The sequence below is a fragment of the Electrophorus electricus genome, chromosome 1, assembly GCF_041902795.1.
Source record: "Electrophorus electricus isolate QZ-2024a chromosome 1, ASM4190279v1, whole genome shotgun sequence".
NCBI classification, from domain to species: Eukaryota; Metazoa; Chordata; class Actinopteri; order Gymnotiformes; family Gymnotidae; genus Electrophorus; species Electrophorus electricus.
This window is the reverse complement of record NC_137497.1, coordinates 12,130,953-12,147,598: the sequence shown is the minus strand read 5'-3', so window position 1 is coordinate 12,147,598 and position 16,646 is coordinate 12,130,953. Positions and strand designations below refer to the sequence as shown.

Sequence of the window (16,646 nt, the reverse complement as noted above, 5' to 3'; positions counted from 1 at the left end):
TCTGCAATATGCTGGATGATCCGTTGCTTAAAATGATATGAAGTTTACTTTATGGGATCATTATACAGCGTATCGCTGTATTGGACACTTCTAGCTAGAGCAAGCTAAGCTGTGCTTAGTTCCTACAACTAACGTGAGCTAGCTACCTGTCCATCCATACGTTCAGTGAACAAATACGCGACAACTCAAGAGATCCAGCTGTGCACAACCGCACTGTTTCACAATACCAAGCCAGCTTGTGTACCCCGACAATTCTGTCTACTCGCTGTGATGCTGCGTTTTGTTCTGGCACTGTTAACATCACGAGGCAAGCGGCAGTACTGGGTCTGTGAACCTTTACTGTAAAAACATGGAAAAATGAAATTGCGTGCGTGTGTGTGCATGTGAGAGAGAGAGAGACTGGCAGACTCTCCTCCCCTCAAGGTCCGTTAGTAAAAAAAAAATTTCATCTGGAAATCTAAGTTGCTATATTGTGCTGTGTAATGTTAAGCGCAGCACAACAATGTCCTGTAGGTCACATAAATAACGTAAGTAGCCTAATGTCATAATAACAAATATGAACAGGAATGATCAACCACTACAAACAGCATGTTAAAATACTAAAAATAACGAGTTGATTACAAATCGAGTAAACATTTAGAAAGTGAAACTTAACCAGAAAACCCATATTCTATCATTTAACCAATGAAAGATAGAAAATCACAACAACAAAAAACAACATAATAACATGTCGAAAAGATCTGCGCTAACATTAACAAGCATCGCTGTCACCATAGCAACCACAGCAGCTGGGGTTTTTACACAGGATACAAGATTTCATGACATTGCGATTAGCAAACTAACATTTTCAAAAGAAACATTAAATAAACAATAATATCTCTGTACCTTTGATGACATATAAACATGTAAAAATTGCTTGTTAGTATGTGTGTGCGCGTGTGTGTGTGTGTGTGTGTGTGTGTGTACTACCCATGTAATAATAAATTGTGAGCACCAGTGAGAAATCCCCAAAAAAAACACATGCACAATAAATGATGCTAAAGGACTCTTCAGCTGCAGTTTATTTCTGTACATATGATACACGCTGTTCTACAAGTTACACATGTAGAAGTCTCTGTACAAATCAACACATTAAAGTTGGAAATCTTTGGAAACTGGGAAAGGTTTTTCATGCTGTTTTCTGTGTGGTGGAGTGATACAGGCACAGATGCACACAGTATGAGTGTAATGTCTTGTGATAGTTACCCTCCACCACAGTGTGTTCATGGACTGTGGGTTTGAAATGCACATATGCTGTGTGTATATATATTTATATATGTATGTAAATTAAAACACAGGATTAACACAGAAAAGTTGGTATATTTTAACAAAGTAGGTAAAACAAAAGTATATTAAGAAAAAATGAACTTACCTGTGACTTTTTTGTGGAGAGTCTTCCATGTTGTCTTTGAAGGGGAGCTTTATGGGGAATTGTCCTGCTTAAAGACAGGAAGTGACATCACCCAATTTCCTGTTTTTCCTTGTATTAGTTTCCAAAGGAAATTTCAAGAGTGGAGTTTTGATGTTGACTTATTTTGGAGAATTTATGATTGCTGATTTTCTTTTATTGAACTTGTAACTTGTAAATGCTAAATTCTATTTTTTAAAACATTTTTGTTTGTTTTTGTAGTGATTGCCAGATGAATCCTTGAAGCTTTCCATCCAATTGGTTCAAAAAAAGGTTCATATCTGGAGGCTTCATGTGCACACAAACCCCCCTGCTGGCTAAACCTTTATTGTCATTTCAACTATTTGTGATGGATCTCTTGGCTGTTTTGCACCAGTGACAGCATGGGAATAGTCACTGCCAACAATAGAAATAAAAACACCTTAATATGATTTTGTGTGGTTCATTCATTCATCTAATCTGTTTTTGATGTGTAGGTAATGGTTTTGGAGGTCTACTAGTGTCAAAAAACAGGTTGATTTCAGTCAATGTTTAAATAAACCAAATAGGACATGAGATGTTTATGTTGAGATGTTTTTAAGACTGTTGCAGTGTTTTTCAAAGATGGGAAAAATGGTTATGCTTATGAATACTGTGGTGACTTTATTCACTTTTATTAAGAAATAATATTTTTTCCACTGTGCTTTTCCACAGGATACAAGATTTCATTACATTGCGATTAGCAAACTAACATTTTCAAAAGAAACATAAAATAAAAAATAATATCTCTGTACCTGTGATGATATATAAACATGTAAAAAATCAATTGCTTGTTAATGTGTGTGTGTGTGTGTGTGTGTGTGTGTGTGTGTGTGTATGTATGAGTGAGAGACAGACTTGGCTCCCCTGGTAGAAGGAACAGAATGAATATAGTTAGCAAACGAAAGAAAGGCTGCAGTAACTAAAATTAGTCTATCCCTTCCCAAAACAACACCCATTAAAATGTACATAGCACATATAATGTCGAAAGGGATTCAAGAGTAAAACCATGTTCTAATCCCAAAATGATTGGACGGAGTTGAACTCGACGCAACCAACCTCCAGTTCCGTTAATAAAAGCTTTGAGTGGCGTGCGGTCCAACGCACCTAGATAATTGCTCCGAAAGTGTTCGCACACACAAACGGCATAATACATGAAGGTAAGAGAAAGATGTAAAAGTAAAGAAACATGGAGTTGTTTTGGTGAAATTGATAAGACAAACATACATACGTTTATGAGAACCCGGTGCACTTACTAAGCTCCAAAATGCTACAGTTCTAAACCTAAAAGCAAGAAAGAAAGCATAAAATAAAACCCTAAAGAAATGAAGCCACGTTGTACGTGAAAAGAGGCAAAAATGAAAAGAAACATAGCTAAGAAGAAAAGCTTACAGCACCTGGTATTCCCAGGCGGTCTCCCATCCAAGTACTAACCAGGCCCGACCCTGCTTAGCTTCCGAGATCGGACGAGATCGGGCGTGTTCAGAGTGGTATGGCCGTAAGCGATGAAAGCGGCGAAAAATGCGCCTTTATGCAATACATCGACAGCGTGGCTACAGACACAATCACCCGATTAAGCTCTTGTCGAAGCGATAAAACAATGCCTTACACAATGCCTTCATGTTTTTGCTTTCTTTTTTTCATTGCTTTAACATGCTCTTCCTCTCTGCAATATGCTGGATGATCCGTTGCTTAAAATGATATGAAGTTTACTTTATGGGATCATTATACAGCGTATCGCTGTATTGGACACTTCTAGCTAGAGCAAGCTAAGCTGTGCTTAGTTCCTACAACTAACGTGAGCTAGCTACCTGTCCATCCATACGTTCAGTGAACAAATACGCGACAACTCAAGAGATCCAGCTGTGCACAACCGCACTGTTTCACAATACCAAGCCAGCTTGTGTACCCCGACAATTCTGTCTACTCGCTGTGATGCTGCGTTTTGTTCTGGCACTGTTAACATCACGAGGCAAGCGGCAGTACTGGGTCTGTGAACCTTTACTGTAAAAACATGGAAAAATGAAATTGCGTGCGTGTGTGTGCATGTGAGAGAGAGAGAGACTGGCAGACTCTCCTCCCCTCAAGGTCCGTTAGTAAAAAAAAAATTTCATCTGGAAATCTAAGTTGCTATATTGTGCTGTGTAATGTTAAGCGCAGCACAACAATGTCCTGTAGGTCACATAAATAACGTAAGTAGCCTAATGTCATAATAACAAATATGAACAGGAATGATCAACCACTACAAACAGCATGTTAAAATACTAAAAATAACGAGTTGATTACAAATCGAGTAAACATTTAGAAAGTGAAACTTAACCAGAAAACCCATATTCTATCATTTAACCAATGAAAGATAGAAAATCACAACAACAAAAAACAACATAATAACATGTCGAAAAGATCTGCGCTAACATTAACAAGCATCGCTGTCACCATAGCAACCACAGCAGCTGGGGTTTTTACACAGGATACAAGATTTCATGACATTGCGATTAGCAAACTAACATTTTCAAAAGAAACATTAAATAAACAATAATATCTCTGTACCTTTGATGACATATAAACATGTAAAAATTGCTTGTTAGTATGTGTGTGCGCGTGTGTGTGTGTGTGTGTGTGTGTGTGTGTGTGTGTGTACTACCCATGTAATAATAAATTGTGAGCACCAGTGAGAAGTCCCCAAAAAAAACACATGCACAATAAATGATGCTAAAGGACTCTTCAGCTGCAGTTTATTTCTGTACATATGATACACGCTGTTCTACAAGTTACACATGTAGAAGTCTCTGTACAAATCAACACATTAAAGTTGGAAATCTTTGGAAACTGGGAAAGGTTTTTCATGCTGTTTTCTGTGTGGTGGAGTGATACAGGCACAGATGCACACAGTATGAGTGTAATGTCTTGTGATAGTTACCCTCCACCACAGTGTGTTCATGGACTGTGGGTTTGAAATGCACATATGCTGTGTGTATATATATTTATATATGTATGTAAATTAAAACACAGGATTAACACAGAAAAGTTGGTATATTTTAACAAAGTAGGTAAAACAAAAGTATATTAAGAAAAAATGAACTTACCTGTGACTTTTTTGTGGAGAGTCTTCCATGTTGTCTTTGAAGGGGAGCTTTATGGGGAATTGTCCTGCTTAAAGACAGGAAGTGACATCACCCAATTTCCTGTTTTTCCTTGTATTAGTTTCCAAAGGAAATTTCAAGAGTGGAGTTTTGATGTTGACTTATTTTGGAGAATTTATGATTGCTGATTTTCTTTTATTGAACTTGTAACTTGTAAATGCTAAATTCTATTTTTTAAAACATTTTTGTTTGTTTTTGTAGTGATTGCCAGATGAATCCTTGAAGCTTTCCATCCAATTGGTTCAAAAAAAGGTTCATATCTGGAGGCTTCATGTGCACACAAACCCCCCTGCTGGCTAAACCTTTATTGTCATTTCAACTATTTGTGATGGATCTCTTGGCTGTTTTGCACCAGTGACAGCATGGGAATAGTCACTGCCAACAATAGAAATAAAAACACCTTAATATGATTTTGTGTGGTTCATTCATTCATCTAATCTGTTTTTGATGTGTAGGTAATGGTTTTGGAGGTCTACTAGTGTCAAAAAACAGGTTGATTTCAGTCAATGTTTAAATAAACCAAATAGGACATGAGATGTTTATGTTGAGATGTTTTTAAGACTGTTGCAGTGTTTTTCAAAGATGGGAAAAATGGTTATGCTTATGAATACTGTGGTGACTTTATTCACTTTTATTAAGAAATAATATTTTTTCCACTGTGCTTTTCCACAGGATACAAGATTTCATTACATTGCGATTAGCAAACTAACATTTTCAAAAGAAACATAAAATAAAAAATAATATCTCTGTACCTGTGATGATATATAAACATGTAAAAAATCAACTGCTTGTTAATGTGTGGTGTGTGTGTGTGTGTGTGTGTGTGTGTGTGTGTGTGTGTGTGTGTGTGTGTGTGTGTGTGTGTGTATGTATGTATGAGTGAGAGACAGACTTGGCTCCCCTGGTAGAAGGAACAGAATGAATATAGTTAGCAAACGAAAGAAAGGCTGCAGTAACTAAAATTAGTCTATCCCTTCCCAAAACAACACCCATTAAAATGTACATAGCACATATAATGTCGAAAGGGATTCAAGAGTAAAACCATGTTCTAATCCCAAAATGATTGGACGGAGTTGAACTCGACGCAACCAACCTCCAGTTCCGTTAATAAAAGCTTTGAGTGGCGTGCGGTCCAACGCACCTAGATAATTGCTCCGAAAGTGTTCGCACACACAAACGGCATAATACATGAAGGTAAGAGAAAGATGTAAAAGTAAAGAAACATGGAGTTGTTTTGGTGAAATTGATAAGACAAACATACATACGTTTATGAGAACCCGGTGCACTTACTAAGCTCCAAAATGCTACAGTTCTAAACCTAAAAGCAAGAAAGAAAGCATAAAATAAAACCCTAAAGAAATGAAGCCACGTTGTACGTGAAAAGAGGCAAAAATGAAAAGAAACATAGCTAAGAAGAAAAGCTTACAGCACCTGGTATTCCCAGGCGGTCTCCCATCGAAGTACTAACCAGGCCCGACCCTGCTTAGCTTCCGAGATCGGACGAGATCGGGCGTGTTCAGAGTGGTATGGCCGTAAGCGATGAAAGCGGCGAAAAATGCGCCTTTATGCAATACATCGACAGCGTGGCTACAGACACAATCACCCGATTAAGCTCTTGTCGAAGCGATAAAACAATGCCTTACACAATGCCTTCATGTTTTTGCTTTCTTTTTTTCATTGCTTTAACATGCTCTTCCTCTCTGCAATATGCTGGATGATCCGTTGCTTAAAATGATATGAAGTTTACTTTATGGGATCATTATACAGCGTATCGCTGTATTGGACACTTCTAGCTAGAGCAAGCTAAGCTGTGCTTAGTTCCTACAACTAACGTGAGCTAGCTACCTGTCCATCCATACGTTCAGTGAACAAATACGCGACAACTCAAGAGATCCAGCTGTGCACAACCGCACTGTTTCACAATACCAAGCCAGCTTGTGTACCCCGACAATTCTGTCTACTCGCTGTGATGCTGCGTTTTGTTCTGGCACTGTTAACATCACGAGGCAAGCGGCAGTACTGGGTCTGTGAACCTTTACTGTAAAAACATGGAAAAATGAAATTGCGTGCGTGTGTGTGCATGTGAGAGAGAGAGAGACTGGCAGACTCTCCTCCCCTCAAGGTCCGTTAGTAAAAAAAAAATTTCATCTGGAAATCTAAGTTGCTATATTGTGCTGTGTAATGTTAAGCGCAGCACAACAATGTCCTGTAGGTCACATAAATAACGTAAGTAGCCTAATGTCATAATAACAAATATGAACAGGAATGATCAACCACTACAAACAGCATGTTAAAATACTAAAAATAACGAGTTGATTACAAATCGAGTAAACATTTAGAAAGTGAAACTTAACCAGAAAACCCATATTCTATCATTTAACCAATGAAAGATAGAAAATCACAACAACAAAAAACAACATAATAACATGTCGAAAAGATCTGCGCTAACATTAACAAGCATCGCTGTCACCATAGCAACCACAGCAGCTGGGGTTTTTACACAGGATACAAGATTTCATGACATTGCGATTAGCAAACTAACATTTTCAAAAGAAACATTAAATAAACAATAATATCTCTGTACCTTTGATGACATATAAACATGTAAAAATTGCTTGTTAGTATGTGTGTGCGCGTGTGTGTGTGTGTGTGTGTGTGTGTGTGTGTGTGTGTACTACCCATGTAATAATAAATTGTGAGCACCAGTGAGAAGTCCCCAAAAAAAACACATGCACAATAAATGATGCTAAAGGACTCTTCAGCTGCAGTTTATTTCTGTACATATGATACACGCTGTTCTACAAGTTACACATGTAGAAGTCTCTGTACAAATCAACACATTAAAGTTGGAAATCTTTGGAAACTGGGAAAGGTTTTTCATGCTGTTTTCTGTGTGGTGGAGTGATACAGGCACAGATGCACACAGTATGAGTGTAATGTCTTGTGATAGTTACCCTCCACCACAGTGTGTTCATGGACTGTGGGTTTGAAATGCACATATGCTGTGTGTATATATATTTATATATGTATGTAAATTAAAACACAGGATTAACACAGAAAAGTTGGTATATTTTAACAAAGTAGGTAAAACAAAAGTATATTAAGAAAAAATGAACTTACCTGTGACTTTTTTGTGGAGAGTCTTCCATGTTGTCTTTGAAGGGGAGCTTTATGGGGAATTGTCCTGCTTAAAGACAGGAAGTGACATCACCCAATTTCCTGTTTTTCCTTGTATTAGTTTCCAAAGGAAATTTCAAGAGTGGAGTTTTGATGTTGACTTATTTTGGAGAATTTATGATTGCTGATTTTCTTTTATTGAACTTGTAACTTGTAAATGCTAAATTCTATTTTTTAAAACATTTTTGTTTGTTTTTGTAGTGATTGCCAGATGAATCCTTGAAGCTTTCCATCCAATTGGTTCAAAAAAAGGTTCATATCTGGAGGCTTCATGTGCACACAAACCCCCCTGCTGGCTAAACCTTTATTGTCATTTCAACTATTTGTGATGGATCTCTTGGCTGTTTTGCACCAGTGACAGCATGGGAATAGTCACTGCCAACAATAGAAATAAAAACACCTTAATATGATTTTGTGTGGTTCATTCATTCATCTAATCTGTTTTTGATGTGTAGGTAATGGTTTTGGAGGTCTACTAGTGTCAAAAAACAGGTTGATTTCAGTCAATGTTTAAATAAACCAAATAGGACATGAGATGTTTATGTTGAGATGTTTTTAAGACTGTTGCAGTGTTTTTCAAAGATGGGAAAAATGGTTATGCTTATGAATACTGTGGTGACTTTATTCACTTTTATTAAGAAATAATATTTTTTCCACTGTGCTTTTCCACAGGATACAAGATTTCATTACATTGCGATTAGCAAACTAACATTTTCAAAAGAAACATAAAATAAAAAATAATATCTCTGTACCTGTGATGATATATAAACATGTAAAAAATCAACTGCTTGTTAATGTGTGGTGTGTGTGTGTGTGTGTGTGTGTGTGTGTGTGTGTGTGTGTGTGTGTGTGTGTGTGTGTGTGTGTGTGTGTGTGTGTGTGTGTGTGTGTGTGTGTGTGTGTGTGTGTATGTATGAGTGAGAGACAGACTTGGCTCCCCTGGTAGAAGGAACAGAATGAATATAGTTAGCAAACGAAAGAAAGGCTGCAGTAACTAAAATTAGTCTATCCCTTCCCAAAACAACACCCATTAAAATGTACATAGCACATATAATGTCGAAAGGGATTCAAGAGTAAAACCATGTTCTAATCCCAAAATGATTGGACGGAGTTGAACTCGACGCAACCAACCTCCAGTTCCGTTAATAAAAGCTTTGAGTGGCGTGCGGTCCAACGCACCTAGATAATTGCTCCGAAAGTGTTCGCACACACAAACGGCATAATACATGAAGGTAAGAGAAAGATGTAAAAGTAAAGAAACATGGAGTTGTTTTGGTGAAATTGATAAGACAAACATACATACGTTTATGAGAACCCGGTGCACTTACTAAGCTCCAAAATGCTACAGTTCTAAACCTAAAAGCAAGAAAGAAAGCATAAAATAAAACCCTAAAGAAATGAAGCCACGTTGTACGTGAAAAGAGGCAAAAATGAAAAGAAACATAGCTAAGAAGAAAAGCTTACAGCACCTGGTATTCCCAGGCGGTCTCCCATCCAAGTACTAACCAGGCCCGACCCTGCTTAGCTTCCGAGATCGGACGAGATCGGGCGTGTTCAGAGTGGTATGGCCGTAAGCGATGAAAGCGGCGAAAAATGCGCCTTTATGCAATACATCGACAGCGTGGCTACAGACACAATCACCCGATTAAGCTCTTGTCGAAGCGATAAAACAATGCCTTACACAATGCCTTCATGTTTTTGCTTTCTTTTTTTCATTGCTTTAACATGCTCTTCCTCTCTGCAATATGCTGGATGATCCGTTGCTTAAAATGATATGAAGTTTACTTTATGGGATCATTATACAGCGTATCGCTGTATTGGACACTTCTAGCTAGAGCAAGCTAAGCTGTGCTTAGTTCCTACAACTAACGTGAGCTAGCTACCTGTCCATCCATACGTTCAGTGAACAAATACGCGACAACTCAAGAGATCCAGCTGTGCACAACCGCACTGTTTCACAATACCAAGCCAGCTTGTGTACCCCGACAATTCTGTCTACTCGCTGTGATGCTGCGTTTTGTTCTGGCACTGTTAACATCACGAGGCAAGCGGCAGTACTGGGTCTGTGAACCTTTACTGTAAAAACATGGAAAAATGAAATTGCGTGCGTGTGTGTGCATGTGAGAGAGAGAGAGACTGGCAGACTCTCCTCCCCTCAAGGTCCGTTAGTAAAAAAAAAATTTCATCTGGAAATCTAAGTTGCTATATTGTGCTGTGTAATGTTAAGCGCAGCACAACAATGTCCTGTAGGTCACATAAATAACGTAAGTAGCCTAATGTCATAATAACAAATATGAACAGGAATGATCAACCACTACAAACAGCATGTTAAAATACTAAAAATAACGAGTTGATTACAAATCGAGTAAACATTTAGAAAGTGAAACTTAACCAGAAAACCCATATTCTATCATTTAACCAATGAAAGATAGAAAATCACAACAACAAAAAACAACATAATAACATGTCGAAAAGATCTGCGCTAACATTAACAAGCATCGCTGTCACCATAGCAACCACAGCAGCTGGGGTTTTTACACAGGATACAAGATTTCATGACATTGCGATTAGCAAACTAACATTTTCAAAAGAAACATTAAATAAACAATAATATCTCTGTACCTTTGATGACATATAAACATGTAAAAATTGCTTGTTAGTATGTGTGTGCGCGTGTGTGTGTGTGTGTGTGTGTGTGTGTGTGTGTGTGTACTACCCATGTAATAATAAATTGTGAGCACCAGTGAGAAGTCCCCAAAAAAAACACATGCACAATAAATGATGCTAAAGGACTCTTCAGCTGCAGTTTATTTCTGTACATATGATACACGCTGTTCTACAAGTTACACATGTAGAAGTCTCTGTACAAATCAACACATTAAAGTTGGAAATCTTTGGAAACTGGGAAAGGTTTTTCATGCTGTTTTCTGTGTGGTGGAGTGATACAGGCACAGATGCACACAGTATGAGTGTAATGTCTTGTGATAGTTACCCTCCACCACAGTGTGTTCATGGACTGTGGGTTTGAAATGCACATATGCTGTGTGTATATATATTTATATATGTATGTAAATTAAAACACAGGATTAACACAGAAAAGTTGGTATATTTTAACAAAGTAGGTAAAACAAAAGTATATTAAGAAAAAATGAACTTACCTGTGACTTTTTTGTGGAGAGTCTTCCATGTTGTCTTTGAAGGGGAGCTTTATGGGGAATTGTCCTGCTTAAAGACAGGAAGTGACATCACCCAATTTCCTGTTTTTCCTTGTATTAGTTTCCAAAGGAAATTTCAAGAGTGGAGTTTTGATGTTGACTTATTTTGGAGAATTTATGATTGCTGATTTTCTTTTATTGAACTTGTAACTTGTAAATGCTAAATTCTATTTTTTAAAACATTTTTGTTTGTTTTTGTAGTGATTGCCAGATGAATCCTTGAAGCTTTCCATCCAATTGGTTCAAAAAAAGGTTCATATCTGGAGGCTTCATGTGCACACAAACCCCCCTGCTGGCTAAACCTTTATTGTCATTTCAACTATTTGTGATGGATCTCTTGGCTGTTTTGCACCAGTGACAGCATGGGAATAGTCACTGCCAACAATAGAAATAAAAACACCTTAATATGATTTTGTGTGGTTCATTCATTCATCTAATCTGTTTTTGATGTGTAGGTAATGGTTTTGGAGGTCTACTAGTGTCAAAAAACAGGTTGATTTCAGTCAATGTTTAAATAAACCAAATAGGACATGAGATGTTTATGTTGAGATGTTTTTAAGACTGTTGCAGTGTTTTTCAAAGATGGGAAAAATGGTTATGCTTATGAATACTGTGGTGACTTTATTCACTTTTATTAAGAAATAATATTTTTTCCACTGTGCTTTTCCACAGGATACAAGATTTCATTACATTGCGATTAGCAAACTAACATTTTCAAAAGAAACATAAAATAAAAAATAATATCTCTGTACCTGTGATGATATATAAACATGTAAAAAATCAACTGCTTGTTAATGTGTGGTGTGTGTGTGTGTGTGTGTGTGTGTGTGTGTGTGTGTGTGTGTGTGTGTGTGTGTGTGTGTGTGTGTGTGTGTGTGTATGTATGAGTGAGAGACAGACTTGGCTCCCCTGGTAGAAGGAACAGAATGAATATAGTTAGCAAACGAAAGAAAGGCTGCAGTAACTAAAATTAGTCTATCCCTTCCCAAAACAACACCCATTAAAATGTACATAGCACATATAATGTCGAAAGGGATTCAAGAGTAAAACCATGTTCTAATCCCAAAATGATTGGACGGAGTTGAACTCGACGCAACCAACCTCCAGTTCCGTTAATAAAAGCTTTGAGTGGCGTGCGGTCCAACGCACCTAGATAATTGCTCCGAAAGTGTTCGCACACACAAACGGCATAATACATGAAGGTAAGAGAAAGATGTAAAAGTAAAGAAACATGGAGTTGTTTTGGTGAAATTGATAAGACAAACATACATACGTTTATGAGAACCCGGTGCACTTACTAAGCTCCAAAATGCTACAGTTCTAAACCTAAAAGCAAGAAAGAAAGCATAAAATAAAACCCTAAAGAAATGAAGCCACGTTGTACGTGAAAAGAGGCAAAAATGAAAAGAAACATAGCTAAGAAGAAAAGCTTACAGCACCTGGTATTCCCAGGCAGTCTCCCATCCAAGTACTAACCAGGCCCGACCCTGCTTAGCTTCCGAGATCGGACGTGTTCAGAGTGGTATGGCCGTAAGCGATGAAAGCGGCGAAAAATGCGCCTTTATGCAATACATCGACAGCGTGGCTACAGACACAATCACCCGATTAAGCTCTTGTCGAAGCGATAAAACAATGCCTTACACAATGCCTTCATGTTTTTGCTTTCTTTTTTTCATTGCTTTAACATGCTCTTCCTCTCTGCAATATGCTGGATGATCCGTTGCTTAAAATGATATGAAGTTTAGTTTATGGGATCATTATACAGCGTATCGCTGTATTGGACACTTCTAGCTAGAGCAAGCTAAGCTGTGCTTAGTTCCTACAACTAACGTGAGCTAGCTACCTGTCCATCCATACGTTCAGTGAACAAATACGCGACAACTCAAGAGATCCAGCTGTGCACAACCGCACTGTTTCACAATACCAAGCCAGCTTGTGTACCCCGACAATTCTGTCTACTCGCTGTGATGCTGCGTTTTGTTCTGGCACTGTTAACATCACGAGGCAAGCGGCAGTACTGGGTCTGTGAACCTTTACTGTAAAAACATGGAAAAATGAAATTGCGTGCGTGTGTGTGCATGTGAGAGAGAGAGAGACTGGCAGACTCTCCTCCCCTCAAGGTCCGTTAGTAAAAAAAAAATTTCATCTGGAAATCTAAGTTGCTATATTGTGCTGTGTAATGTTAAGCGCAGCACAACAATGTCCTGTAGGTCACATAAATAACGTAAGTAGCCTAATGTCATAATAACAAATATGAACAGGAATGATCAACCACTACAAACAGCATGTTAAAATACTAAAAATAACGAGTTGATTACAAATCGAGTAAACATTTAGAAAGTGAAACTTAACCAGAAAACCCATATTCTATCATTTAACCAATGAAAGATAGAAAATCACAACAACAAAAAACAACATAATAACATGTCGAAAAGATCTGCGCTAACATTAACAAGCATCGCTGTCACCATAGCAACCACAGCAGCTGGGGTTTTTACACAGGATACAAGATTTCATGACATTGCGATTAGCAAACTAACATTTTCAAAAGAAACATTAAATAAACAATAATATCTCTGTACCTTTGATGACATATAAACATGTAAAAATTGCTTGTTAGTATGTGTGTGCGCGTGTGTGTGTGTGTGTGTGTGTGTGTGTGTGTGTGTGTGTGTGTGTGTGTACTACCCATGTAATAATAAATTGTGAGCACCAGTGAGAAGTCCCCAAAAAAAACACATGCACAATAAATGATGCTAAAGGACTCTTCAGCTGCAGTTTATTTCTGTACATATGATACACGCTGTTCTACAAGTTACACATGTAGAAGTCTCTGTACAAATCAACACATTAAAGTTGGAAATCTTTGGAAACTGGGAAAGGTTTTTCATGCTGTTTTCTGTGTGGTGGAGTGATACAGGCACAGATGCACACAGTATGAGTGTAATGTCTTGTGATAGTTACCCTCCACCACAGTGTGTTCATGGACTGTGGGTTTGAAATGCACATATGCTGTGTGTATATATATTTATATATGTATGTAAATTAAAACACAGGATTAACACAGAAAAGTTGGTATATTTTAACAAAGTAGGTAAAACAAAAGTATATTAAGAAAAAATGAACTTACCTGTGACTTTTTTGTGGAGAGTCTTCCATGTTGTCTTTGAAGGGGAGCTTTATGGGGAATTGTCCTGCTTAAAGACAGGAAGTGACATCACCCAATTTCCTGTTTTTCCTTGTATTAGTTTCCAAAGGAAATTTCAAGAGTGGAGTTTTGATGTTGACTTATTTTGGAGAATTTATGATTGCTGATTTTCTTTTATTGAACTTGTAACTTGTAAATGCTAAATTCTATTTTTTAAAACATTTTTGTTTGTTTTTGTAGTGATTGCCAGATGAATCCTTGAAGCTTTCCATCCAATTGGTTCAAAAAAAGGTTCATATCTGGAGGCTTCATGTGCACACAAACCCCCCTGCTGGCTAAACCTTTATTGTCATTTCAACTATTTGTGATGGATCTCTTGGCTGTTTTGCACCAGTGACAGCATGGGAATAGTCACTGCCAACAATAGAAATAAAAACACCTTAATATGATTTTGTGTGGTTCATTCATTCATCTAATCTGTTTTTGATGTGTAGGTAATGGTTTTGGAGGTCTACTAGTGTCAAAAAACAGGTTGATTTCAGTCAATGTTTAAATAAACCAAATAGGACATGAGATGTTTATGTTGAGATGTTTTTAAGACTGTTGCAGTGTTTTTCAAAGATGGGAAAAATGGTTATGCTTATGAATACTGTGGTGACTTTATTCACTTTTATTAAGAAATAATATTTTTTCCACTGTGCTTTTCCACAGGATACAAGATTTCATTACATTGCGATTAGCAAACTAACATTTTCAAAAGAAACATAAAATAAAAAATAATATCTCTGTACCTGTGATGATATATAAACATGTAAAAAATCAACTGCTTGTTAATGTGTGGTGTGTGTGTGTGTGTGTGTGTGTGTGTGTGTGTGTGTGTGTGTGTGTGTGTGTGTGTGTGTGTGTGTGTGTGTGTGTGTGTGTGTATGTATGAGTGAGAGACAGACTTGGCTCCCCTGGTAGAAGGAACAGAATGAATATAGTTAGCAAACGAAAGAAAGGCTGCAGTAACTAAAATTAGTCTATCCCTTCCCAAAACAACACCCATTAAAATGTACATAGCACATATAATGTCGAAAGGGATTCAAGAGTAAAACCATGTTCTAATCCCAAAATGATTGGACGGAGTTGAACTCGACGCAACCAACCTCCAGTTCCGTTAATAAAAGCTTTGAGTGGCGTGCGGTCCAACGCACCTAGATAATTGCTCCGAAAGTGTTCGCACACACAAACGGCATAATACATGAAGGTAAGAGAAAGATGTAAAAGTAAAGAAACATGGAGTTGTTTTGGTGAAATTGATAAGACAAACATACATACGTTTATGAGAACCCGGTGCACTTACTAAGCTCCAAAATGCTACAGTTCTAAACCTAAAAGCAAGAAAGAAAGCATAAAATAAAACCCTAAAGAAATGAAGCCACGTTGTACGTGAAAAGAGGCAAAAATGAAAAGAAACATAGCTAAGAAGAAAAGCTTACAGCACCTGGTATTCCCAGGCGGTCTCCCATCCAAGTACTAACCAGGCCCGACCCTGCTTAGCTTCCGAGATCGGACGAGATCGGGCGTGTTCAGAGTGGTATGGCCGTAAGCGATGAAAGCGGCGAAAAATGCGCCTTTATGCAATACATCGACAGCGTGGCTACAGACACAATCACCCGATTAAGCTCTTGTCGAAGCGATAAAACAATGCCTTACACAATGCCTTCATGTTTTTGCTTTCTTTTTTTCATTGCTTTAACATGCTCTTCCTCTCTGCAATATGCTGGATGATCCGTTGCTTAAAATGATATGAAGTTTACTTTATGGGATCATTATACAGCGTATCGCTGTATTGGACACTTCTAGCTAGAGCAAGCTAAGCTGTGCTTAGTTCCTACAACTAACGTGAGCTAGCTACCTGTCCATCCATACGTTCAGTGAACAAATACGCGACAACTCAAGAGATCCAGCTGTGCACAACCGCACTGTTTCACAATACCAAGCCAGCTTGTGTACCCCGACAATTCTGTCTACTCGCTGTGATGCTGCGTTTTGTTCTGGCACTGTTAACATCACGAGGCAAGCGGCAGTACTGGGTCTGTGAACCTTTACTGTAAAAACATGGAAAAATGAAATTGCGTGCGTGTGTGTGCATGTGAGAGAGAGAGAGACTGGCAGACTCTCCTCCCCTCAAGGTCCGTTAGTAAAAAAAAAATTTCATCTGGAAATCTAAGTTGCTATATTGTGCTGTGTAATGTTAAGCGCAGCACAACAATGTCCTGTAGGTCACATAAATAACGTAAGTAGCCTAATGTCATAATAACAAATATGAACAGGAATGATCAACCACTACAAACAGCATGTTAAAATACTAAAAATAACGAGTTGATTACAAATCGAGTAAACATTTAGAAAGTGAAACTTAACCAGAAAACCCATATTCTATCATTTAACCAGTGAAAGATAGAAAATCACAACAACAAAAAACAACATAATAACATGTCGAAAAGATCTGC

General features: G+C 37.8%; 4 non-coding genes and 1 pseudogene across 4 annotated transcripts; all 5 read right to left on the bottom strand.

The window, feature by feature from the left end:
- Nucleotides 1-2,850: 2,850 nt before the first annotated feature.
- LOC145659803 (5S ribosomal RNA) lies at nucleotides 2,851-2,969 on the bottom strand. Its single transcript, XR_014125945.1, has one exon. It is a non-coding gene; the product is annotated as a 5S ribosomal RNA (ribosomal RNA).
- A 3,058-nt stretch (nucleotides 2,970-6,027) lies between these two features.
- LOC145659764 (5S ribosomal RNA) lies at nucleotides 6,028-6,146 on the bottom strand. Its single transcript, XR_014125897.1, has one exon. It is a non-coding gene; the product is annotated as a 5S ribosomal RNA (ribosomal RNA).
- A 3,096-nt stretch (nucleotides 6,147-9,242) lies between these two features.
- LOC145659802 (5S ribosomal RNA) lies at nucleotides 9,243-9,361 on the bottom strand. Its single transcript, XR_014125944.1, has one exon. It is a non-coding gene; the product is annotated as a 5S ribosomal RNA (ribosomal RNA).
- Nucleotides 9,362-12,427: 3,066 nt separating this feature from the next.
- On the bottom strand, nucleotides 12,428-12,536 carry LOC145659786 (5S ribosomal RNA; annotated as a pseudogene).
- Nucleotides 12,537-15,622: 3,086 nt separating this feature from the next.
- Nucleotides 15,623-15,741, bottom strand: LOC145659801 (5S ribosomal RNA). The gene has a single exon (XR_014125943.1). It is a non-coding gene; the product is annotated as a 5S ribosomal RNA (ribosomal RNA).
- Between the last annotated feature and the right edge of the window lie 905 nt (nucleotides 15,742-16,646).